At 35.9% G+C, this 25210-nt stretch overlaps 1 protein-coding gene across 8 annotated transcripts in view; it reads left to right on the top strand.

Moving 5' to 3' along the window:
* MEF2A (myocyte enhancer factor 2A) overlaps positions 1 to 25210 on the top strand; it is a 165487-nt gene that overhangs the window by 45791 nt on the left and 94486 nt on the right. The gene's annotated exons all lie outside the window — the stretch shown is intronic.

Genomic DNA, 25210 nt, shown 5'->3' with positions numbered 1-25210 from the left:
TCAGTCGGTTAAGTGTTGGACTCTTGATTTTGGCTCTGGTCATGATCTCACGGTTCGTGGGTTTGAGCCCCACATTGGACTCTGCGCTGATGCCTGCAGATCAAGCAGTGCCTGCTTGGAATTCTCTCTCTCCCTCTCTCTGCCCCTCCCTCACTTGTGCTGTCTCTTTCTTTCTCTTAAAAGAAAATAAATTAAAAAAAAAAAAACCTAAAAAAAAATTAACAGTAGGATAGTTTTCCCCAAGTTTGTCTGACAAAGAGAATGTACAGTATGAGTGGGTTTTTTTGTTTGTATGTTTGTATATTTTATAAGGGAATATATATAAGGCAGTGTGTGTGTGTGTGTGTGTGTGTGCGCACGCGTGCACACACGCATGTAATGTAGCTGCACTGGCACTAGTGACATTGGGATTAAAGTTATTTGGCCTTGCTTGATTTTTTTCAAAAAGCTCTTTTAGCAAAGTGGATTTCTTGTAGGGTTTAGATCAATTTTTTTTTTCTGTTTTAGTAGATCATAATTAGAAGAACCATGGTATTTATACTTAAATGCAATTAACTTCTCTGATTACCTTTTTTATATCATTGAAAGTTTTTGAAATCAAGAATGATGTAGAATGCTAGCAGTGAAATTAAACAGTTCTATTTGTATTAGCATCAAAAGAATAAAATACCTACGAATAATTTTAACAAAAGAATTGCAACACATGTACACTGAAAGTTAGAAAGCATCATTGAAAGAAATTAAAGAAGAAATTAAATAAATGCAAAGACAGGACATATTGGATTTATGGTTTGGAAGACTTAATATAAACTATTAAGATTGCAGTATTCCCAAACAAACTCAATTACCTAGAGTTACTATGTGACCCAGCAGTTCTGCTCTTAACTATATATCCAAGAGAATTGAAAATATGTACACATACACAAATGTTCATAGCAGCATTATTCAGAATAGAGTGGAAACAACCCAAATTTCCATCAACTATTGAATGGATAAAGGAAATGTGGTATTTCCATAAAATACAATATTATTCAGCCAGAAAGGAAGCAAAGTACTGATAATACTTAACACAGATGAACTTTGAAAACATTATGCTAAGTGAAAAGAGCCACAAAAAGCTGCACATTGTATGATTCCATTTACATGAAATATCTTGAATAGGCAAGTTCATAGAGATGGAAGTAACTCAGGAGTCGTGGAAGGAGAGGAATGGGGAATGATTGCTAGTGGACATTGAGTTTCTTTGGGGGATGATGAAAATATTCTAGAATTAGATAGTGGGAATGGTTGTACAGCTTTGTGAATACAGTAAAACAGAGAAAGGGGTGCCTGGATGGCTCAGTTGAGCATCTGGCTCTTGATTTCATCTCAGGTCATGATTCCGGAGTCGTGGGATCAAGCCTTGCATGGGGCTCCATGCTGAGCATGGAGTCGGCTTGGGATTCTTTCTTTCTCCCTCTGCTCTTCTTCTCCACTGTGTGCTCTCTCTCTCTCTCTCTCTCTCTCTCTCTGTAAAATAAAAAAAAAATAAAAAAAAAATAGAAAACAATTTTTAAAAAGACAAATAAGCCCCAGATTGTATACTTTAAAAAAGATGAGTTTTGTGACATGTGAATTATACCTCAAGTTTAAAAAAATCACATAAAAAATGAAAAGAGTGAGGGGCAGTTGGGTGGCTCTGTCGGTTAAGTGTCCAACGTTTGGTCTCAGCTAAGATCTTGATCTCAGTGCTGCAAGTTCAAGCCCTGCATTGGGTGTGGATCCTGCTTTACAGGAAAAAAAAAAAAAAAGGGAAATGAAATGATAAGAGTGGCCTATACTTGTGATCTAATTATCAAACCAGGAGGTGTTTGAGAGTAAGGGGTCTCACTTAATAATTACTCCTGCATAGGGTCGCCTGGGTGGCTCAGTCGATTTAGCGTCTGACTTCAGCTCAGGTCATGATCTCATGGTTCTTCGGTTCTAGCTCCACATTGGGCTCTGCTGACAGCTCAGAGCCTGGAGCCTGCTTCCAATTCTGGGTCTCCCTCTCTGCCCCTCCCCTGCTTGTGCTCTGTCTCCCAATAAATAAACATTAGAAAAAAAATTTTTTTATAAATAAAAGTAATTACTCCTGCACAATACACATTTGTTTAAGTGGCTGTCCCTGTTAAACCAGTATACATGTTCTCACTGCTTTTTGGTGTGTTTAAAGTATTTTCTTAACCCTCATAGAAGAAGTATGAAGAATATAAAATTTTTCTAGTATCCTTCTTTATCAAATGTGAGAAAAAGAAAAAGATTAAGAAAGTCATGTAATTTGAAGAAATGAGAGAGAAGGTATTAATGAAAATGAGTGTAAATGTATGTGTTAAATGCAATATGTAGACACTGTTAGGACTGTGCTCATGTGACTTTTGTCATTTCACTCTCACATATAGCCAGTCAGTGAATGAATAAGGAGTTTTGTCTTGTAATATAATAAAACAGCCTCTCTGAACTAAAGATGTGTATCATAATCTGTGGAGTTTTTAAAAATTACTCTTGCTTGGGCGTTAGTCTCAGTTCTGATTTGATGGATTTTGTGGGGCTAGGTTAAGTTGATGCATGCAAAATACACGTTTTAGTTTTCCATTTGAATCTAGTATTCATTTAATTTGAGAACTGTTACATTAAATCAGTGAGTTTTATTGATCCATTTATTAAAATTTATAGTTATTATTTTGTGTATAAACAGTATATAGCAGTAGCAACTGAGAGAAACTCATTCTAACTACACCCACCTACCAGTCCTTTCCCCTCTTTGGCTAGCCCTGTGTGTTGGTAATCCAGAAATTGTGATTCTTTTAATTTTCCAAGCATTGAGATTGGGAGGAATCTTCTTCTCTAGTTATTTAGGTTATCTTGAGGCAGGAGGTGTAGTGCAAAGTAGATAGAAGCTGCAGTTCCTTTGCAAATGTTGAAACTCTTATCTTTGATAGAGAGGAAAGGAATCATCATTACTGTACAGTATAAGAGGGCTTGGGAGATGGAGACCTGGCAGGAGGAAGTCAGAACTCTCTAAGGTGGTTAAGAACTGCCCATGGCCTTTGTATTTTGACAACCCGTTGTACCGGTAGGTAAGTTGCTCTCTGTTGTTGGAACTGGGGGAGGACACAATGACTGTGTGGTTCTTTCATATCTCTGGTTTCTCTTGTGCAGCCTTGCACAGTTGGGCAGAAATTCCCCTCATATTCTGCTACTGAAAAGTAGCATGGACTTGCGAAATTGGAGTTGCATGACTCCTTGAAGATTTTGTAGTTCAGCTTATTTAATGATGGATCATGCCCATCCAAAAGTATCCCTAGGACAGTTTTGACTGATAGCCTTTCTTCAGCCACTACTTAAATAGTTCCAGTGGTGATGCCATATTGTTATACATGACATTAGAGCCAGAATTTCAACTCTGTCTCCTTGTGTGACTTCGGAAGGGTATTCGCCATTTTGGTCCCCAGTTGCTTCATCTAGAAAATGGAGCAAATGGTAACTACCTCACAGATTATTGTGACTACTGAATGGCTCTAGCATACATGAATGTCTGCCACAGCTGTTGGTAATTGTAGGTATGTGGTACCTTTCCTTTTGCAGTTCAATCAAGAACTAACCACCTTCAGAAGATTGGCTCTTAGAGAGTTTTTATAGCCTGGGACCCGAAATCTTTCTATATGCTGATTTATTGCTTTCATTCATTAAGGATGCAGTTGTTTATTGAGCATGTGTTTCGGGCTAGGCACTTTGGTAGCTGCTGGAGTTATAGGGGCAAATACAACATACTTGATCTTCCTCATTGAGCTTATAGCTTGGTTGGGGAAAAAAGATAACTAATTATACAGGTAACTAATTACATTTGTGGTAAATGCCATAAAAGAGACATAGGATGTGCTCTGAAAGTGTAGCAGAAGGAGTCCTCATATAGTTTGAATGTTAAGAAACACTTCATAGAGGAAATAATGATAATACTGAGACATAATGGATCTGTGGAACTCGTAGTCAGGGGAAGTTCTTGGGATGAGACCTAGTAAGAGATGGCAAGCTGGTAGGTTGTATGTGTGAAGGCCCTGCAGCAGAAAGGATTTAGGAGCTTTGTAAGCAGAAGGGCCTGTGCCCAGAAGCTTACTGGGTAGTAGGAAGAGTGGCAAGGAATGAGGATGGTGGGGTAGAGGCAGGGCAAGATTAGACAAAGTTCTGTAGGCCATGTTAAGGGTTTGGACTTTCAGAACAGTGTTAAGTGACATTTGCATTTTAAAATCACTCTAGTGAAAATGGGGAAATTGGATTGGAAGGAATAAGAATGCCTGCTGAGACCAGGCTGCTCTTGCAAAGCCTAGGCTAGACATGGCAGTCGCTGTTTCCGGAAGTAGAGTACTGTGCTGTGACTGGAGTTATGAGTTGGAACCAGATCTTCTAATGCCTTTGATCTTGCAGGCAGTGTAGTCAGTGGAGATTTTATAAATGGGAATGAGTTTAAGACTTTTATCTTACCAGTACTTGTTACTGCCTACTAAAAATCAGAGAAAAACAATTAAGCTCAGTATTAACAGTCTAGCTCCTTCTTCAGGATCTGGCTTTGGAATAAATACTGCCCCCCCCCCCCCATATCCCTTTGCAGAAAGACTTATTAGTCTGAGAGGCACATTCTTTTTTTAAAATTTTTTTTTTTTAACGTTTATTTATTTTTGAGACAGAGACAGAGCATGAACGGGGGAGGGTCAGAGAGAGAGGGAGACACAGAATCTGAAACAGGCTCCAGGCTCTGAGCCATCATCAGCACAGAGCCCGACGCGGGGCTGGAACTTATGGACCATGAGATCATGACCTGAGCCGAAGTCGGATGCTCAACCGACTGAGCCACCCAGGCCCCAGAGAGGCACATTCTTAAAAACAAACAAACAAACAAACAAACAAACAAAAACAACAACCAAAAATCATCTATCAGCTACCTTCACTTTTGTACTGTCAGTTGATGTGGAGTGTCTTTTGGGTACTGAATGCCCATAAAGTAATGCTGCATTCAGGTTTCTTTTGGCTGATGGATACACTATTGGGAGCTGTGGTCATAGGGTTTTTTTTCTGTTACAGTGAAGAAGAAAAAAATTGTCTCACTATGCCAGTAGAATCTTTCTGAAACAGATAATTGAAGTTTGGTTTGGTTGGATGTGAGAGAGTTTTGAAGCAGTCTTATATGGTACTTTTGAATTTTTGGAAGCAATGAGTACTACCTAGATTACTAAACTTACTGTTCCACTGTCTCCTGCTTCATCTTTGTTACAGTCTTTTGTTAGTTTGCCTTTTATTTTGCCTGTGATTATGATCTGTGTATATTACTAGAATTGATTACTCATTTTTGAAAGCCAGCTTCTACAACCAACACTGCTGTTTTTTAGCAGTTTTTAATTGAGTGCTCAATTAACACATCATCATGTCTTGTAAAGACTGTGGTATAACTGGGTACCTATAGGATATCAGAAATAGCTTTTTTTAGAACTAGATAGGAAACTTTCGTTTTTAAGGCTGTGTATGTATTTTGTTTATATTTAGAAGACAAAGCATTTTTGTCTTCTATTTCTAGCCTTCTCTGTATCTGGTATTTAGACTTAGAAGATACTGGTCTTACAAACATCTGTGTGTCTTTTTTTTTAAGATAGAGAGCATGAGAGTGTGAGGGAGGGAGAGAGGAGAGGGAGGGAGAAAACCCAAAGCAGGATCCACATTCAGCGCGGATCCTGACTCGGGGCTTGATCCCACAACCCTGGGATCATGACCTGAGCCAAAGCCAAGAGTTGAACGATCAACCGACTGAGCCATCCAGGTGCCCATATATGTCTTTTTTAATGTCCAGATAAAAATTATAAAATGAAGTGATAAATCAAGGAAAGAATATTATCTGATATGAAAATGACCTGCCTGCAACATTTAGAAATGATCTATAATTTGTTTTGGGAACAGATTATAATTAACTCTTCAACTATTTGCATGTGTGTATCAGGTAGGATGCTTTCTTTGCAAGTATCAGAGAGGGTAACCGAAAGAATTTTACCATCTTATCTAACAAGAAATTCAAAGTTAGGGTGGTTCTGGATTGGCTAACTTGGGTCCCTCTTCTGTCTTTTGTCAGTTATTTTCGCGTTCTACTGTTTGATTCTAAATTTATTTATTTAGTTGTCCTTCCCTACCAACAATAGTTCTTTGGCAATATGTGGTTGCCCTAGACTATGTTTATGCCTGTGAGTAGAAAAAAAACAATAATTAGTCATAGACTTTTTTGCTCTGGATTGTTTTTAGCTTATTTTCTGTTTGATCTTTTATTTTCATTCTTAAAAGTGAAGGAATATGAATTGTCTTCTAAGTATCTAATGGTGTTTATTTTTAAGTTAACACATATACATCAGGGAAGATGAACATTGAGAAAAGCATAGAGGGTTGCCTGGGTGGCTCAGTTGGGTAATCATCCGACTTCAGCTCATGTCATGATCTCACCATCTGTAGGTTCCAGCCCCATGTTTGGCTCTGTGCTGACAGCTCGGAGTCTGGAGCCTGCTTCATATTCTGTCTGTCAGTCTGTCTGTCTGTCTCTCTCTCTCTCTCTCTCTCTCTCTCTCCCATACTCTGTGTCTCTTTCAAAAATAAACATTAAAAAAAATTAAAAAAGCATAGAGTAAGGAGTGCTTCTCTCTATATAGTCAGAAGCCTCTCAGACATTAAAGAATCCTGTCAATAAATCCAGTCCATTCATTGTGATGTCTGTGGTATGAAATGAAAGTGTGTAAAAAGAGTAAATGCTGTTAATGAAAATCCAGTATATTTACATCATGAACTTTCAGGTAAATTAAGAAATGATTTTAACTTTCATAAAAGAGAACTAACAGGTTTCTCCTGAATAGCTAGCTCTCATAATGTAAGTTTTTGATAGGTTTAGAATATCTGCTGAATTTCTCTAACTATTGAATTCAATTAGCAGAATTTGAAATTGATCTTTGTGTGCTTCTCAACCCCCCAATTTTGGTTCCTTTGTCTTTTTAGATGTTCCATAGCTGGCAGCCAAGCTTGTGTTGCCATCCTTAATTTTATGATCAAATAGGTACCTGGAAGAAACTGAGTAATAGTATAAAGTTTTAAGCTCTTGATACATGCCAAGAGCTTATTTTGACAAATTCTCACAGAGCCCTATTTTAAATGTAGTATTCCCATTTTATAGATTGAAAACTAAGGGTAAGAGAATTTTACTTGACTGTAGTTGACAGTCCTGTATCTAGTAAACAACTCTGATGTCTGGGAAGTGGAGAAGATTTTGTGTTTGTGTGTCACCACGGGGCCTTATGTCTTTTGTGAGCACATAGAACAGGTCCTTGGGAAGAACATACTCCCCTGTGTGTGGGTTTTCCGAATTCCACACTGTCATACTAGCCCACTCAGCCTTTAAGAATATGTTAAAATGTGAACTAGTTTCTTACCAACTTTTGTGGTAGCAGCCTGTTTGTCCCATGTTCTGCCAAAGGTGAATCAGTTCATGCTGTACTGTCTGCTGAAAGAGGCTTGTCATCCTTTGGAATTTCATTCACGTGGCTGCCCTGCAACCTCAGGGTTTTAATAGGCTTAAGAAAAGTTATGCTTGTGTAGGTTATAGGAGTCTTTCTTTTTGTTAGGATAGGAGCTATGTTATCTTGAGGCATTTTAAGATTCTTAGCTGAAGTTCTATAAAGCACAATTTTTTTAGTAGCTGGACTTTAAAATCCTTTCTTGTGTAAAATTGAGAATTGCAATAACCATTGTATTGATTAGGTGTCTTGCTCTCATTGGTAATTAATGTTAAGTGCCCATTTTCGTAAGTACAGAATACTGTTTTAGATACAGTTTGTGTTTAAACTTTATTTTAATTCTCTGGTGATACGCAGTCAAATTAGTTGAGATTGAAAGAATCTCATCTTTTGGTGATAGAAATATAATGGAAATATACCAGAATTTCTTGGGATGCATTTGTTTGTTGTTAATTAATTACATAAAATAGTCTTCCTACCCTGTAAAGAATAAATTGTTGTCTTGATTTCATTTAGTAATGAAAGGCTGGACTCAGAAGAGTCATCCTTCTGTTTATAATGGCCACAAACTTGTTTGTAAAATGATGCAGGGTAAAGATTTTTGTTCTCTGATTGTTTTATATTCTACATCTGTAGAAAAACAATGATCATAACTTGGGATACTATACAGAACTAGAATATTCTTATGGGAATATGTATGTCTCCTGTTGTCTCTGTATTTTGATATGTTTATTATTTTTCACATACAGCTAAACGTTGTAATACTTGAAGCTTTATTCCTTATACCTTGGCTGTTCTGAAAATATATTTCTACTGGCAGTCAGTATAAATACCTTATCAGATAAACAGGGCAAATTTCACTGAATTTGAAGAATTATTTTCCTTATGATCTTGTATGTCCTACTGTCTGGAAATCCAATTATCTTGAAAACATGCAAAGTTCTGACCTTTTGTGGATTGTCCTTCTCTCTAATAATATTGTTGAAAGTGAGGTCCTTGCTTGTGTATATGTCATGTAGGATATTATGTTGTGATGCCTTGATTGGTCCCACTTCTGTTCCTGATTTGTGATTTGGGGTGGGCTCCTGTTGTCTCTGCCTGCACTTGTATGTAACAGAAAGAGATTGGGACCCATATCTAATTCTAACTGTTGACATTAAGTATTATAAAGTAAAATGAAGGTTTAGGAAAAAATGTTTAATGTTAAATGAATATTATTTATCAGAACTATTATGGGTGATTTTCTATTAAATCAGAGTCAAAGATGGGAAATTTTCCTTTATATTCCTGGTTAGATGTCACTAGAAAGTAGTAATGCTTTTTCCTTGGCTCTAATTATTGATGATTGTCAGTTGATTTTTTTTTTATTGTACTTTGTAGCTGCAATATGTATTTATAATTATTATTTTTTTTAACTAACCAACACAGACTTTTGGAATGGCGAAGAAATGATGTCTCTGGGCAACTGTGGAATTGTTAGTGTATTCTTACTATGTGGAGAGGCCAGACAGATCCTTCCTTTGAGTTGCAGAACATTTACCATGATTACTGTGAGAAAGACAGCAAGAGAGGTACATTATAGCTACTTGATTTGAGGATTTGGAAAAATTGATGTAGGATTTTAAAAAATCTTTGCAGCATTTTGTGATTTCCCTAAAAGTGCAAAAGAAATTTTGTGCAGAAGAATATAGTATCTTATTTGTCCATTGGAGTCAAGCTGGAGAAATAGAACATTTTTTTCTTAATAATGATATCTTTAATAACTCTTTGGATGTCCTTCAAGTTTCCAAAGGACTATCGTTTCAGTGATGATTTATGTTGTCTGCATAGTATTCACAAAGATACAATCAGTCTTTATTCAGCAGAGATTATAACTCTTCAGATGGTACTGCAGATTTCATTTTTAGAAGTGTTTTATAAATATTAATTAGAATTGTGGAGTGTTAGAGCTGACATACTGGCTAGCATTTCTAGGACACTATATATGCTTGGCACTCTAATAACGATTTAATGGATACCACTGCATTTATTCTTATGAATCCATGTGTGAAATGTATGTTAATTGTCCTTAGTTTATTGTTTGGCGTAGAGAAGTCAAGTGACATTTCCGGGAGTCACACAATTAATAGCAAAACCAAAATAAAACTATTGATGTCTTCCCATCGTATTTAAAATAAAGTTTGTCTATCTCCTGCTTGCTTCTCCAGTATCATCTTTTCTCATTTTCCTATAAATGCTTTGTACCCCAGCCCAGCTATTCTAACTCCTATGGTTTTATTAAAATTCCATTTCCTTTTCTTTCATATCTATGCACTCTCTCCCAGTAAACATATTAACACAGCTGAAATCAAACCAATAAAACAAAACACTTAAGTGCTCCCTCCTTCACTGTGTTTGTAAATGATGTATATCTGACTCATGAACGGGTTTGAAATGTGTGGGTCCACTTAATACATGATTTTTTTTTGATAAATACAGTACAGTTCCATAAATGTGCAATATTACACAGGATTCCCACCCTTCCCTTCACAACAAAGAATTATGATCTGTTCTAAAATGTAGTTGAGAAGCTTTAGGTTAAGCAAATGAATAAATGCACTGATGTTGTTGCAAGCCAAGGTTCTTACCATGGAGGAAGGAAAGAACAAATAGGGAATAAAGAAGGCAGAGAAGAACCTTGTAGAAATTGGAGGTATCAGTATGAACATATGTTCATATTATATTTATATATTTCTAGAAATGGCTTAGAACAGTGGCATTACAGTAGCACCACCCAGATCGTGGCTTCTAAATACTGTGCCCCAGTAATAGGAGCCAGAATCACTTGGATAAATGGCTTATTCTGGGGATGGCTCAGGAAAGTATCAGATCTAGTATCAGCTTAGAACATCTCATTGGGCTGAAAATAAGGAAGTGCTCTAAGCAGTGATGAGTGCATATTAGAAAGACATAGGACCCAGTGTTTGGGGTGTGTGTGTCTCACTGGCCAAATTGGGGATGAGTTGAGCATCATAATCAGTAAGGAGGTTAATGGATTATAATTCATTGAGTAAAAGAAATATACATATCCATACTGAGAACAAACAGATACAGATAGAGCAGAGGAGAGGGCTTTTCCTCACAGTAAATGTGGAGGGAGTAGTAGTGGAATTGGAAGACTGTCATTTTACAATTGTCATGAAGAATCATGAAAACATTCTAAGTGCAGGGGAAAAGTTTGAGGAGTAGGGTGTGTGTGTGTATATATATATAGAATATATTTTCTATATATATATTTCTCTCTCTCTCTCTCTCTCTCTCTCTCTATATATATATATATATATATATAGAATATATTTTCCAGCAGATTGCTTGTTACTTGCAAGAGGGAAATAGGTATATACAGCAGAGAAATCGGATGACGTTTTGATCAGATGATCAAAAATAAACATCAGTAAAGGGATAGGTGGACATCAGATGCCTCTGGGTACGTGATACCCTAAGAAGAATACAAGATCACTCATGCAGTGTTTTGGCTGGGAGTTGTGCAGAAACATCAGACAAACCTAAATTGATAAATATTTTATAGAATAACTGGCTTGTATTCTTCAAAATTTCATGTCATGTTAGGCAAAGCCCCAGAAACTCTTCTAGATTAAAGGAGACTGAAAATACTGACAACTAAGTGTGATATGTGATCCTGCATAGATCCTGTCAGGAAGAGGAGACATGCTCTACAGAACATTATTGAAACAGTTGACAAAACCGGAATATGGCTTGCACTTTTTAAAGTATTGTATCAATGATGTGTATGTGCTGAATTTGATAACTGTACTTTGGTTATATAAGAAATGTTCTTAGGAAATGCTGTAAGTATTGAGGGTGAAAGGACATGATATATGCAACTTACCGTAATGTGGTTCAGAGCAATAATTTTTTAATATTTATATATAGATTATAACACACATATAACACTTCATAAACAATGAGGGAGAGAGAATGAATGCTATTTTTGCAACTTTCAGTAAGTTTGGAATTATTTTAAAATACAAAGTTAAAATTAGTTAAAAATTTTTCTGAATGGTTGTAAACATTAATATACATGCTGAAGACTTTTTAAATATTTTCTTTTGAGGCATATGTGAATTGTAAATTGTGCAAAATAGGGTAGTAGGTCAAGGAAGATTTGTGTCCCAAAGTGTGGGCAAGTAGGAGGAGGAGGCAGCTGTGGTGCCCCTGGCATGGCCATTAAGGATGGGAGGGAGAAGGAAGGATGGAAGGAATTAGGCTGTGGGGATTGGTAGCAGGGTCTCTTTATGCTGTTGGGGTTGGTAGTCTTTGGCTTCTCTCTTCTCCCCCATCATGCTTTTTGCCAATGGTGAAATGAAGGGTTTTTCTGGTAAGGCTGGACTAGCAGTTGGTCCTACTGTTGACCAGGGGTAGCCCTGGGCTCAGGGTCCACCAGTCAAGTCTGGTGTTTGGCACCTGAAACTAGCAGCTCTGGGAAAACTGATGTAGGGCTTTTAGATTCCTGAGCCTCTTATAAGGCAGCAGAGTACAGCTGTTAGAGTGCTCTTCTGGAGCTACACATAGACCTGGCTCTGCTGTTTAGCAGCTGTGACCTTGGAGAAAAGATAACTTATGGCCTTGGCTTTCATTTTCTCAGATTTAAAATGAGAATAATAAAGAAGTTATAAGAATTTAAGAAGATAAATATGTGTAAAGTGCTTTACTGCTATTACATACCAGAACTCTTGAAAAGCTTCCATTTCTCCATTGAACCAACTAATACATAATAGAAAACTTGCTCATTGTCTGTATCCTATGGGTATGGACTTATCTGATGAACTGACAGTGACGATAATTTAAATATTCTGAGAAGATACTGGAAAGGCCTGATAGAAGATCTTTTTAAACAGCATTTTCCCCAAACTGGATGGCAAAATGAATGGAATAGTAATCTGTTTCCCATAACCATTTGGAAAGTGCCAACTCGGGTGCCTGGGTGGCTCAGTCGATTAAGTGTTGGACTCTTGATTTTGGCTCAGGTTATGATCTTACGGCTCATGGGATTCAACCCCACATTGGGGTCTGCACTGACAGCGCAGAACCTGCTTGGGATTCTTTAACTCTCTGCCCCTCGCCTGCTCGCTCTCTCTCTCTCTCTCTCTCAAATAAAATAAATTTAAAAAAGAAAGAAAATTGCCAACTATATTTTTCACATTTAGGAAGAAGTCTCCAGAAGTCCTCTTGAGGCAAAAATTGGTTGAACAAAAGTGACTCTTTTTTTTTTTAAGTTTTATTTTTAAGTGAGAGAGAGAGAGTGCGTGCACTTGTGCATGAGCAGGGGAGGGGCAGAGAGAAAGGAAGAGAGAGAATCCCAGACAGGCTCCACACTGTCAGCACAGAGCCCCACTTGGGGCTCCATCCCACCAACCATGCGATTCTGACCTGAGCCAAAATCTAGAGTCAGACGCTTAACTGACTGAACCACCCAGATGCCCAAAAGTGACTTCTTTCAGTATTTCAACCCTTTCAGAGAAGGTTGCCCAGGTATTTCCTTTTTTTGATGAAGTACACATGTGAGATGGGATTCTTTGATCTGGTTTATGTTAAAGCTAAAAATTGGAGTTGTCTTCCTAAATGAAATGGAGCCGATCCCTCTTTAATATTAATTTTTCTTACAATCTCATTCTTCTTACTAAAGATGCTACTTTCAGGTATGCATTCTTACAAAGTAGGTGATTTGACTTGTTACTTATAGTTACCATGATTTTATATATATGTTGTCACCATATAATCCTAGTACTTACAGTTATTATTATATGTATCATGTGTATTTATATATGCATTTACCATATAATCATGGAAACTAATACCATGAAACATACATGAACATATATACATACCCACATTATATGTAACTGCTTCCATTTTACTTGATATTTAATTATGTTTTCATTATTTTTAAGGCTATTTTTCATTTGTGGCAAGTTATACTATATTCTGTTATATCAGTAATAAGGTTTTATATTCACATACATTTATTAAAGTGAAAATGGGAATTGATGTAAAGAAAAAATAGGTAAATAATAGTGTCAAGCATGATACATGGTTAGGGGAAAGATTGAGAAGTTCAGGTTTGAATGACTAAAGTTTCGGAACAACTGCTGTGTTATACAGTAGAAAAAGTCCTGGTTGTTTGAAATGAGCCTTTTGATGGTTCACTTTTCTCCTTGGATTTCAGCTGCTTCTCTACTGAAGGAGTAGGGGTTATAATATGAGATAATTTCTAAGGTAATTTGAAAATTATAGTATTCTGTTATATTTCAAGCAGCTTGATTGAAGTTTGGCAAAGAAAAAGGTTTGAATTAAAATGGGTTCTGGAAGAGTGTTGACTAGTCACTTCCCCTTCTTTTTGTTGACATACTATTTATAGAAAAAGGAAGAAATCAGAGTATTTACTAAGCTTAAGGAAAAAAATTTAAGCTATATAGAAACTAGAATATAATTACATGTACAGTATACTTTTATCTATTTCATATTTTAGTTTGCTTTTTTATAAGGTATAACCTTAGATACCAATTTGACATCTAATTATTGGAAATTAATTACAAGATAATATTTTCCATTTAATTTTTTCTCCTGATTTCTGTTGTATGTATGAAAAAAGGTATTAATCTGTTTCAAGGGAAGCAAATATGTGAAATAGCAGGAACATAGTAAATACTTTTTTTATCATAAATATTAATATGCTTAGAAATACATTTGTTAGTAGTAATAAAGAATCACTTTCCTTAAAATATTTACAATTGTGTAGTATTTTATTCTAGCCCCATATGGTACATAGAATGTGTATAATTTCCATTTTCCTCTTCTAAAAAGTTACTTTTATTTAGAAATTGTCAGGTACCAAAGCTTGCACAGCTAGTTGAGTGAAATGTTTGTGTTTAGGATCTAGGTTTCTCGCTCAACTTGTAATAGACCTTCTCAGTCAGAAAGCGCTTTGAAATTCCAAGCAAGTTGTGAAGAAGGAGTAATTGGAAATGGCACAAAATGCTAAAGTAGAAGGATGATTTCAGTGATGTTTAAAGTTAATGGTTTTTGGCTTTCAGGATTTTTTTTCTTCTTAAATTTAAAAGCATCCGTTTTGTTTTTGTTGTTTGTAGTAACTTTTTTCCTTATCACAACGATGGTATTAATTTTAGAAAAAAGAAAAACTAGAATAAATTATTGAAAGTAGAATGCATTTTTCAAGCAAAGCTGAAAGTCAGATTTCTTCTTGACAAAAATTTAAAAACATCTTTTTAATGTTGGCCAAATTGTTTAAAAAACCTTCTGTCTAGAGGATAGTTTGGGCTGTTCATTTGCAACAATAATAAATATCTTCTTCCTTGGGACTTTGGTGCTGTTTTCATTTTCTGTTTTGTCCCTAGGTGAGCACATTTTTTCCCACAACATTAATAATGTCTAAATGCTCAGAATTCCCAAAGGCATATTTTTAGCTCTAATGTCTAAATCTTATATCTAATTTCCTGTTTGACATTTTCATTTGTAGGATCCAGGACCATGTCAAGTTTAATATGTCCAAAAGGGAATTCTTAAATTTCCTTCTTTTAAAGCAGTAACGAATCATTAAAGATTTTCTCTTGTTAAATACTTGTTTGTTGAAAAAAATTCAGTTGTTGATTGTGTACAGCTGTGTAACTGTGTACAGTTACTTTCATTACGAAAGGTTTTTTTAGTAGTTTTTGAAAAAAAAATAATTGATTTACCAGAATCATCAAAATGAGATGTTATGATGAAGTCAAAGATTGGTGTTTATTTATTTATTTATTTATTTATTTATTTATTTATTTATTTATTTATTTTTTTTAATTTTTTTTTTTTTTCAACGTTTATTTATTTTTGGGACAGAGAGAGACAGAGCATGAACGGGGGAGGGTCAGAGAGAGAGGGAGACACAGAATCGGAAACAGGCTCCAGGCTCTGAGCCATCAGCCCAGAGCCCGACGCGGGGCTCGAACTCACGGACCGCGAGATCGTGACCTGGCTGAAGTCGGACGCTTAACCGACTGCGCCACCCAGGCGCCCCGATTGGTGTTTATTTAATAAGAACAAACCTTAAAAAGTAAAGTTTACCTTCTGTTTAAAGTCCATGCTCTGAAAATATTTAGTTACTTAAGCAACAAGGTTCTTTAAAACAGTAAACAAAGTTGATTTGAAAAGACTGAACATCTTTGATCAGTATTAGTATGAATTGTTCTGAATTTGCTAGATTCTATAATCTGTCTTTCCTTTCCACTCCTTTTTCCTTTTTCCTTTCCTTTCTCCCTCCCCTTCCCTCCCCTCCCCTCCCCTCCCCTTCCCTCCCCTTCCCTTCCCTCCCCTCCCCTTCCCTCCCTTTCCCTCCCTTTCCCTTCCCTCCCCTCCCCTCTAAACTCTACCCTCAACATGGGGCTCCTGGGGCTCGAATTCATGATGCAGATATCAAGAGTCACATGCTCTACTGACTGAACCAGCCAGGTGCCCCTGATATTTCTTAAATTAAGGCAGCAGAATCCATATTGGGACTCCTTTTTTATTTTTATTTTTTTTTAATTTTTTTTTTTTAACTTTTTATTTATTTTTGAGACAGAGAGAGACAGAGCATGAAGGGGGGAGGGGCAGAGAGAGAAGGAGACACAGAATCAGAAGCAGGCTCCAGGCTCTGAGCCATCAGCCCAGAGCCTGACGCGGGGCTCGAACTCACGGACCGGACCGCGAGATCGTGACCTGGCTGAAGTCGGACGCTTAACCGACTGCACCACCCAGGCGCCCCGGGACTCCTTTTTTAAATCTAGTTTCTGATTTTATAAAATGACCTGCTGAAAAGAATTTCAGTTAACTAAAAGTTCTGTTTAAACTAATTTTTTACTTCAGTGTTGCCTGAATACAGGTATAGGCCTTGGGATTTAATTAGTGATTACTTCCCCCGCCCCCAAGGATAACTATATTACTTTGTGGGAAAAATGCCCATCCGTGTTTGCTAAAGATAAGTTTTAGTTCCAAAGGTATGTGTTATATGTTTTCATTTCTACTAAAACTCCTTTAGCTTTATTACATAGAAAAATTAGTGCTCAGTTGACCTAATGTAGTTGGCTTCAATTAATAAAATCATAATCCTGGAGTTGTTTTAAATGTATGTACATTTTTTTTTTAGTGTTTGTTGAAATTGAGGCAAAATGTACATAACATAGTATCATTTCAGCTATTTTTAAATGTGCAGTACAGTGGGAAGAGGGGGTGGGTGTGTGGGGGGAAGGTAGGGGTCCCTGGGTGGCTCAGTTGTTGAGTGTTTAACTCTTGATTTTGGCTCAGGTCATGACTCCAGGGTAATGGGATTGAGCCCTGCTTTGGGCTCTGTACTGAGTGTGAAGCCTGCTTAAGGGTTCTCTCTCTCCTTCTGCCTCTGCCCCTCCCCCCCTGTTCATGCTCTCTCTCTCAAATAAAAAATTAAAAAGAAAAATAAGTGTACAGTACAGTGGTATTAAGTATGCTCACATTGTGGTGCAGTGATCACCACATCTGTCTTCAGAACTTTTTAATCATTCCATATTGAAACTCTATACCCATTAAGCATAATTCTCCATTTGTCCCTCCCTTTCATCCCTGGTAACTACCATTTCTCTTTCTCTGAATTTTGAGTACTTGGTGTACCTCATAAATGGAATTATCTTGTATTTGTCTTTTGTGGCCAGCATATTTCTCTTACCATAATATTTTCAAAGTTTATTCATGTAGCAAGTGATAGGATTTCCTTTTTTAAAGCTGAAAAATACTCCATTGTATGTAGACATCACATTTGTTTCTCTGTTCATCTGCAATGATATTGGAGTTGTTTCTACCTTTTAAGTAGGAGTAGTGCTCCTAGGAACATAGATGTACAAATGTTTTGTTCAAGTTCCTGCTTGCAATTCTTTTGTGTGTAGACTTAAAAGTGGAATTGTTGAGTCAAATGATGATTTCTCTATTTAATTTTTTGAGTAACCACCATACTTTTCCACAGCAGTTGTACCATTTTACACTGTCAGAAACAGTGCACAAAGTTTATCCACATTCATATTGGTTTTTGTTTTGATAATAGTTATACAAATAGGGTGAAGTGCTATGCCATTGTGGTTTTGATTTGCATTTGCCTAATGATTAATGATGAACGTCATTTCATGTGCTTATTAGGTATTTGTGTATCTTCTTTGGAGAAATGTCTATTTAAGTCCTTTGCCTGTTTTTGTTGTTGAGTTTTAGCAGTTCTTTATATATTCTGGATATTAATCTCAGATAATGTGATATATAATTTTTTCCTTCCATTTTGTGGGTTGCTATTTTACTCTGTTGTGACCTTTGACACTTTTTGACATTTGATCATGTATTCATGGATTTGTCTGGGCTCTTTATTCTGTTCTATTGATCTGTATGTCTTTATGCCAGTGCCATACTGTATTGATTACTTTAGTTTTACAGAAAATTTTGACATTAGAGAGTGTGAGTCCTCCAACTTGTTCTTCTTTTTCAGGATTAGTTTGGATATTAGGAGACCCTTGAAATTCCATATGAATTTTAGGGTGCCTTTTCATACTTTTGTAAAAAACATCATTGGGGTTTTGCATTGAATTTGTAGTTTACTTTGGGTAATATTGATATGTTAACAACATTAAGTTGTCCAATCTATGAACATAGGGTGTCTTTTTTATTTATTTCTGTAATTTCTTTTATCAATGTTTTTTCATTTTAAGTATACAAGTCTTTCATGTTGACTAACTTAATACCTGAGTTAAAAAAAAAATTTTGTTGCCATTATATATGGAATTATTTTTTTTCAGACTGTTCATTGTTAATATAGAAATGCAACTTACTTTTCTGTGTTTATTTGTATCCTTTGATGGATTTGTATATTAGTTCAACAGTGTTGTGGAATTTTAAGGGGATTCTACATATAAGATCCTATCATTTGCAAATAAAGATACTCATTTCTTTTTCTTGTTTAATTGCTTTGGCTAAAACTTCCATTACATTGTTGAATCTGAGTTGTGAAATCAGTCATCCTTCTCATTCTTGATCTTAGAGGAAAAGCTTTCAATCTTTCACCATTTGAACATTCTGTAAGCTGTGGTATTTTCCTATATGATTTTTATTATGTTGAGATAGTTTCCTTCAATTCCTAGTTGATTGTTTTTATCACAGAGGAGTAATGTATTTTGGCAAATGCTTCTTTTATATCAATTTAGATGGTCATGTGGGTTTTTCTTCATTTTCTTAATGTGGTTTATCACATTGGTTTTAGTATGTTGAATCATCCTTGCATTCCAGAAATAAATCCCACTTTGTCATGGTGTATAATCCTTTTAACATGCTACTGAGTTTGGTTTGCTAGTATTTTCTTCAGTATTTTTTGCATCAGTGTTCAAAAGGACTATTAATCTATTGTTTTCTTTTAGTGTCATTGTGTGGCTTCGATACAGGGCAATGCTTACCTCAGAATAAGTTAGGATGTGTTCTGTTCCCTTCAGTTTTGGGGAAGTGTTTGAGAAAGGTTGGTGGTAGTTCTTTAAAATGTTTGGTAGAACTCCCAGTGAAACCATTAAGTCGAGTACTTTTCTTTGGCAAGAGTTTTGTTTTGTTTTGTTTTTTTAATACTAATTCAATCTCCTTACCAGTTACAGATGACTATTCGCTTTTCTGTTGGTTTTTTTTTAATGTTTGTTTATTTTGAGAGAGAGTGGAAGAACGAGAATCTCAAGCAGGCTCTTTGCTGTTAGCTCAGAGCCTGATGTGTGGGGCTTGATCTCATGAACTGTGAGATCATGACCTGAACCTAAATCAAGAGTCGGACGCTAACCAGTTGAGCCACCTAGGTGCCCCTGTGTAAGTCTTTTAGCTTTATTCTTCAAGGTAGTTTTGACTATTCTTTGTACTTTTGTATTTGCAAGTGAATTTTAGAATAATCATGTTAGTTTCTGCATATAATAAAAGAAAACCTGCTGGCATTTTGAGTAGGATTACATTGAATCTCTAGATTAATTTGGGGAGAATTGACATCTTTATGAAATCGAACCTTCTCAGAATCTGCAAAGATGAATTTGTCTGTTAGTGTATTTTAAATTTCAGGAATCAAGACACTTTTTGTTTTCTGTGTTTTGTTTTAGGTAACTGAAGTAATAGCATCTTTTGTTTTACTTAATTTTTTTTGCCAGTGAGAGTGCTTCAGTATAGATGAGAATTTTAACTTTGAAGGAAAGAAAAGAGGAATTGCTGCAGCCATGACCTAAATAGGAAGGAAGGCAATGTATAATGGGATAGATGCTGATAGGTTGATAGTTATGATGGCAGGAATTTGAGGAGCTTCTCTTCTGGTTACTATTTTTTCCATCAGTAGAATAGGTAGCAAAGTCATCAGCTGAAAGTGAGGATGGGTGATGAGTGTTGGAGTTGTGAGGAGAGAGAATATGGCATAAAATAACCAGAAAATTGGGAAATGGAAAATTGCTAAACTTAAAGTCAGATTAATTATCCTGGTTAGCATGGTGGTTTATTCTCAGCCATATTCAGCTTACATAGGAGCATGTAGTCAAGAGTGAGTTTTTCCAGGAAATGAGTTGGAGGGAGGAGGGAGAGCAGGAGCCAAGGGAGTGGGAATAAGGGTATATGAAAATTTAACTGGATAAGGAGGGACATAAACTGGGTGAGGGACACTGAAAAGGTGGGAGGCGTAATAAATTGTAGGACCTAATGGGATCAAAAGATTGTTATAATTAGGTTATTAGGAGTGTTTGAGCTGGGAGTATGAGAGGTAGTAGTTACAGAGTTATATATGCCGGTTTAGTTTGGCATAATTTACTCTCAGATTTTGTTGGTTATTTGCATTAATCTTCATGTGATAAGTATAGGACATGTTAGGAAAAACAAGTTCGTATTTTTTAATCTAAGACTTTTGGGCCCAGATATGTATTCAGTTTCTTTTTTTTCCCTTTATTACTTTTTCCAGGGACTTACCAGTTTTATTGATCCCTCCAAAGAACTAACTTTTGGTTTTGTTGATCTCTGTTGTATGTTTTCTGTTTCATTACTTTATGCTATTTTATTTCTTCATTTGTACTGTTTTGGAGTTTAATTTGTTCTTTTCGTAACTCTTTTGGATGGTTGATTAAAACACTAGTTTTTGGCTTTTCCTCCATATATGTATTCTAAAACTACAAATTTCCCTCTTATGTATGGTTGTAGCTGCATTCCCTAAATTTTGATATGATGTCATTTTTTTAAGAGAATAGTTTTTTGTTTTTAATGTTTGTTTATTTTTGAGGGAAAGACAGCATGAGTGGGAGAGAGGCAAAGAGAGAGGGAGACCAAGAATCCAAAGCAGGCTCCAGGCTCTGAGCTGTCAGCACAGAGCCTGATGCGGGGCTCAAACCCACAAGATCCGTGAGATCATGACCTGAGCTGAAGTTGGACGCTTAACTGACTGAGTCACCCAGGCGCCCCTGGTACATTTTTCATAACTCTTTTGGATTGTTGATTAAAACACTGGTTTTTGGCTTTTCTTCCATATATGTATTCTAAAGGTACAAATTCCCTTCTTATGCATGGTTGTAGATGCATCCCCTAAATTTTGATATGATGTAATTTTTTTAAGAGAATAATTTTTTGTTTTTAATGTTTGTTTATTTTTGAGAGAAAGAGCATGAGTGGGAGAGGCGCAGAGAGAGAGGAGACACAGAATCCGAAGTAGGCTCCTGGCTCTGAGCTGTCAACACAGAGCCTGGAGCAGGGCTCAAACCCATGAACTTCGAGATCATGACTTGAGCCAAAGTCAGCTGCTTAACAAACTGAGCCACCCAGGTGCCCCTGATAAGATGTAATTTTAATAGCATTCCATTCAAAGTATTTTCTAATTTTGACTCATTTCTTCTTTGACCCATGGGGTTATTTGGGAGTTCACTGCTTCATTTCACAATATAAGTGTTTTCAAATTACATTTTTATCAATTCATAGCTTAGTTCATTGGAGGTCAAAAAAACATGCCTGTCCTTTGAAACTTGTTAACAGTGTATGATCCAGATTTGGTTCACTTTTGGTAAATCTGTTTTGCACTTAAAAGGAATATATTTTCTGCTCTTTTTAGGGATTGTGTTCTATATGTCAGGTCGTTAATTGTAAAGTTCAAATATTTTTCTGTTTCTATTTCATCTGGTCTGTTCCTTGTTTTGGTGTGCTTGTTCCATCAGTTACTTAGAAAGCTGTGTTAAAATCAACTTGCTAGAATTGTGGACTTCACTTAGTTTCCTTGATATTGGCTGAAGTTTATTTAGAAAAAGTATGTTTTCACAGCTGCATAATTCAGTGTTTTAACAAACTTACATATGGGAAAAGTCAAAAATGAAATTTCAAATGCAGTTTGTAGAACATTAGAATCATATGTAGCCATTTTTGAAGCATGTGATGTCAACAGAGGGAATGTGCATCTCTGTTGCTGCTGGCAGTAAGAAAGAGGTTACAATATTAGAAGCCTTTGAACTGTTATCTGCCATATGTGTTTGTCTTTAATAAGTTTCTAATTGCTATTCATATTTGGCCCTTAATTTTGCTTAAATCTGTAGAAAGCGCAAAAATGTTGAGACAGTGTTAAATTGTGGCAAAGGAAACAAAGCCAGTGAGAAAGCTATCTATCGCATATGAAGTCATGTATTTTACACCCTAACTATGATAATTACTGTAGTAAATGGACATTTTCTCTATTTCAGTAAGTTTTAAAAGAGAAATGCTTGGGGATTATGAATTTATATGTAACATAATTTTTCCTATTTAAGCTATTGGAAAATAAGCTCCTGGTTAGGGTTTTGTGTAGAATATCTGATTTTCAGGAACAGATTCCTGACTTTAAGTGTTATTAGGTACATTCAAGTTTAAAATTGCTTTCTGGTGAATTGAACGTTTATTGTAATGAAGTCCTACTGTATCTCTATCCATGTATTTATTTTATGCATTAAAATCTACTGTGATAAAGTATAGCCACAAAACTTTGTTTTGATTTGTGTTCTACACAGTATATTGTTCTCCATGCTTTGACTTTCAGTCTTTCTATATCCTCATTTGTTTAAGAGGTAATCATCTATAATCATCATATAATTGGGTTTTGTTTTTTTACATACAATTTGGATTATTAATTCATTTCCCCCCTCTATTAGCTTGTTAGCTTGAGTGAAATTTTACTATTCTTGCAGTGGTTACCCCAGAGATTACCACATGCATCTTTGATTTATTGAAGTCTGAAAAGTAAATAAGTATGTTTTCTGTTTCCCAGTAAATGAAAGGATTCTGGAACACTTTTAACTTTGCTTACTGTCCTTCCCAATTATGTGCTATTGTTCTTGTGTATTGTAATATTTAAAATTCGACAAAGTATTATTTTATTTAGTTATTATTCATTTAGAGTTACATATTCACCCTGTTCATTGTATGTATGTATGTATGTATGTATGTATGTATGTATGTATGTATGTATTTACTTACTTAATTTTTGAGGCAATATCCAAGCTGTATCTGGGATCTTTTTTTCCTTGTACTTGAAGAAGTCCCTTCAGTGTTTTCTGATGTTAAATTTGTTGTTTCTGTTTGACTGATAATGTCTGTATTTTGCCTTTTTTTTTTTTTTTTTTTTTTTTCCCTGAAGAGTATTTTTTGCCAGATCTAGAATTCTACTTTGGGATTTCTCCCATTCCTGGCACTTTGAGAATATCATTCCACTGTATTTGGCTTCCATTACTTACATGAAAAAGTCAACTGTAAATCTTACTATTGCTTTTAAAGTTAATCTTTATTTTATTTTATTTTTTTGGCTACTTTTAAGGTCTCTCTGTGGCTGATCTTTCTTTGTGTGTGTCTCTCTTTCCCTCCACCCACCTTTTTTTCTCTGATATGCCTCAGTTGTGGTTTTCTTTGTATTTGTTTCGCTTGAGTGTTTGTAGATCTTGGATGTCATTGGTAAGTTTTTAACTATATGTCTTTAAATATTTCTTCCCCTTCTGGGACACTAATTACATGTATTTTGGATCCATGTTTTACTGTTTTTTCACACTTCTGTATTTCCCATTTTCATGCCCTTTTGGGCTTCAGTGTAGGTGTTTTCTTCTTTCCTATCTTCTGGATTATTGATTCTTTCTTCAGCTGTATTCTACCTGTTGTTAAACTCATCAATTTTTTTATTTTCTGTCTTCAGTATTGTCCTTTTCAGTTCTATGTTTTCTATGCTTTTAGCATTGTATGGTAATATTCTTTTTTTTTAATTCTTTGAACACATTTACTTATTTTAAAGTTCTTTTCTCATAACACCATTATCTGGATCTACTGTGGGTCTAATTGTATTGCCATTTTAAAATCTTAGTTTTCAGTCAGGTCTTAACTGGTTATTTTTTTTACTTTTAGACATATAGAAATCATAAAATCATTTGAATTTCTAGATGATACTGTCTTTTTTCCTGGTAAGATTTACTTTTGCTAACATCTTTTCAGAAGATTTAACTGGCATGAGGCTAAGCTAATCACACTACATAGCCCAGATCACCTTAATCTAATCAGTGAATGAGATGATCTGAAGCTATACTGCCCTTGTATGGCCTGGTCTATTTCTAGTTTACCTTTATACTGAGGGCATAGTCCTTTGGATCCCTCCAGAATCCTGGTGTGTTTACTGGGGCTATTCCTTGGTAGGCCCTAAATCTGTTTTTGTATCCCACCCATAGATCTCTTGAAACCTCTGTTTAGCTTCTCAGCCTCTCAGTCAATGTTCTAAGAATCTGCAAATGACTAGAGGGATATATAGTCTGGAGTCTGGTCTTAACCTATTTCTTCCAGATCTCAACCGTTCAATTCTGCCTTAAAAGTTCTCCAGTGATTTTAAACAGATTAATTTTCTTCTTTTTTTCTCATTCTTAGAATAAGTTGGTTTGAAGTAACCTACTCAACCATTGTCAAAAGCTAAATGCTCAAATAATGCAGTGCTGCATATACCTTCTAGGCATTAGTGTTGAAATGTAGGAGTATTTATGTTGCCTACTACACTGCAAGTTTTTGTAACGGTAATTGGATGCAGCTTGATCTGTTAGGGAACATGATTTGAATAAGCTGACTTTTATTGGTTTATATTACGGTCTCCTGAGAAAACAAAAACATTCTACAGCACAGCTGCTTGTTTGATTGGTTCCCACCAGTGACTTGCCATCCTTCAGTTTCTCTGTTTCCTGCTTCCTCTTGTCATGGGGCTTTTGCACATGCTATTGTCTCTGACTAGTGTGTACACTCTCATACTCAGGTTTGGGTATGAGGCACATTCTCAAGGAAGCCTTCCCTAACTTGTGAATTTAGGTCAGATAAATGAACTTCCTCATTTTGATATGTACAGATTCATTTATATATAGTTTGGTTAATGTCTGTTTTCCCCTACTAAACTGTGAAATCTGTGAGATCAGAAATCATGCCCCCCCCCCCCCCCCACCTTTTTGGACCATTTTACCCTATGTGCCTAGTACAGTGTCAGGAAGTACATTTTTTTGCAAGTACATGATCAATTAATAGGTTATCACTTGTTAATAGATGTTCAATCAATGTTTACGTGAATGGAGAAATGAGTATGAGGGAAGATATGT

This window comes from Puma concolor, chromosome B3, assembly GCF_028749965.1.
Source record: "Puma concolor isolate L17-30 chromosome B3, mPumCon1.1.hap2, whole genome shotgun sequence".
Classification (NCBI taxonomy): domain Eukaryota; kingdom Metazoa; phylum Chordata; class Mammalia; order Carnivora; family Felidae; genus Puma; species Puma concolor.
This window is presented reverse-complemented; position numbering and strand designations above follow the sequence as displayed.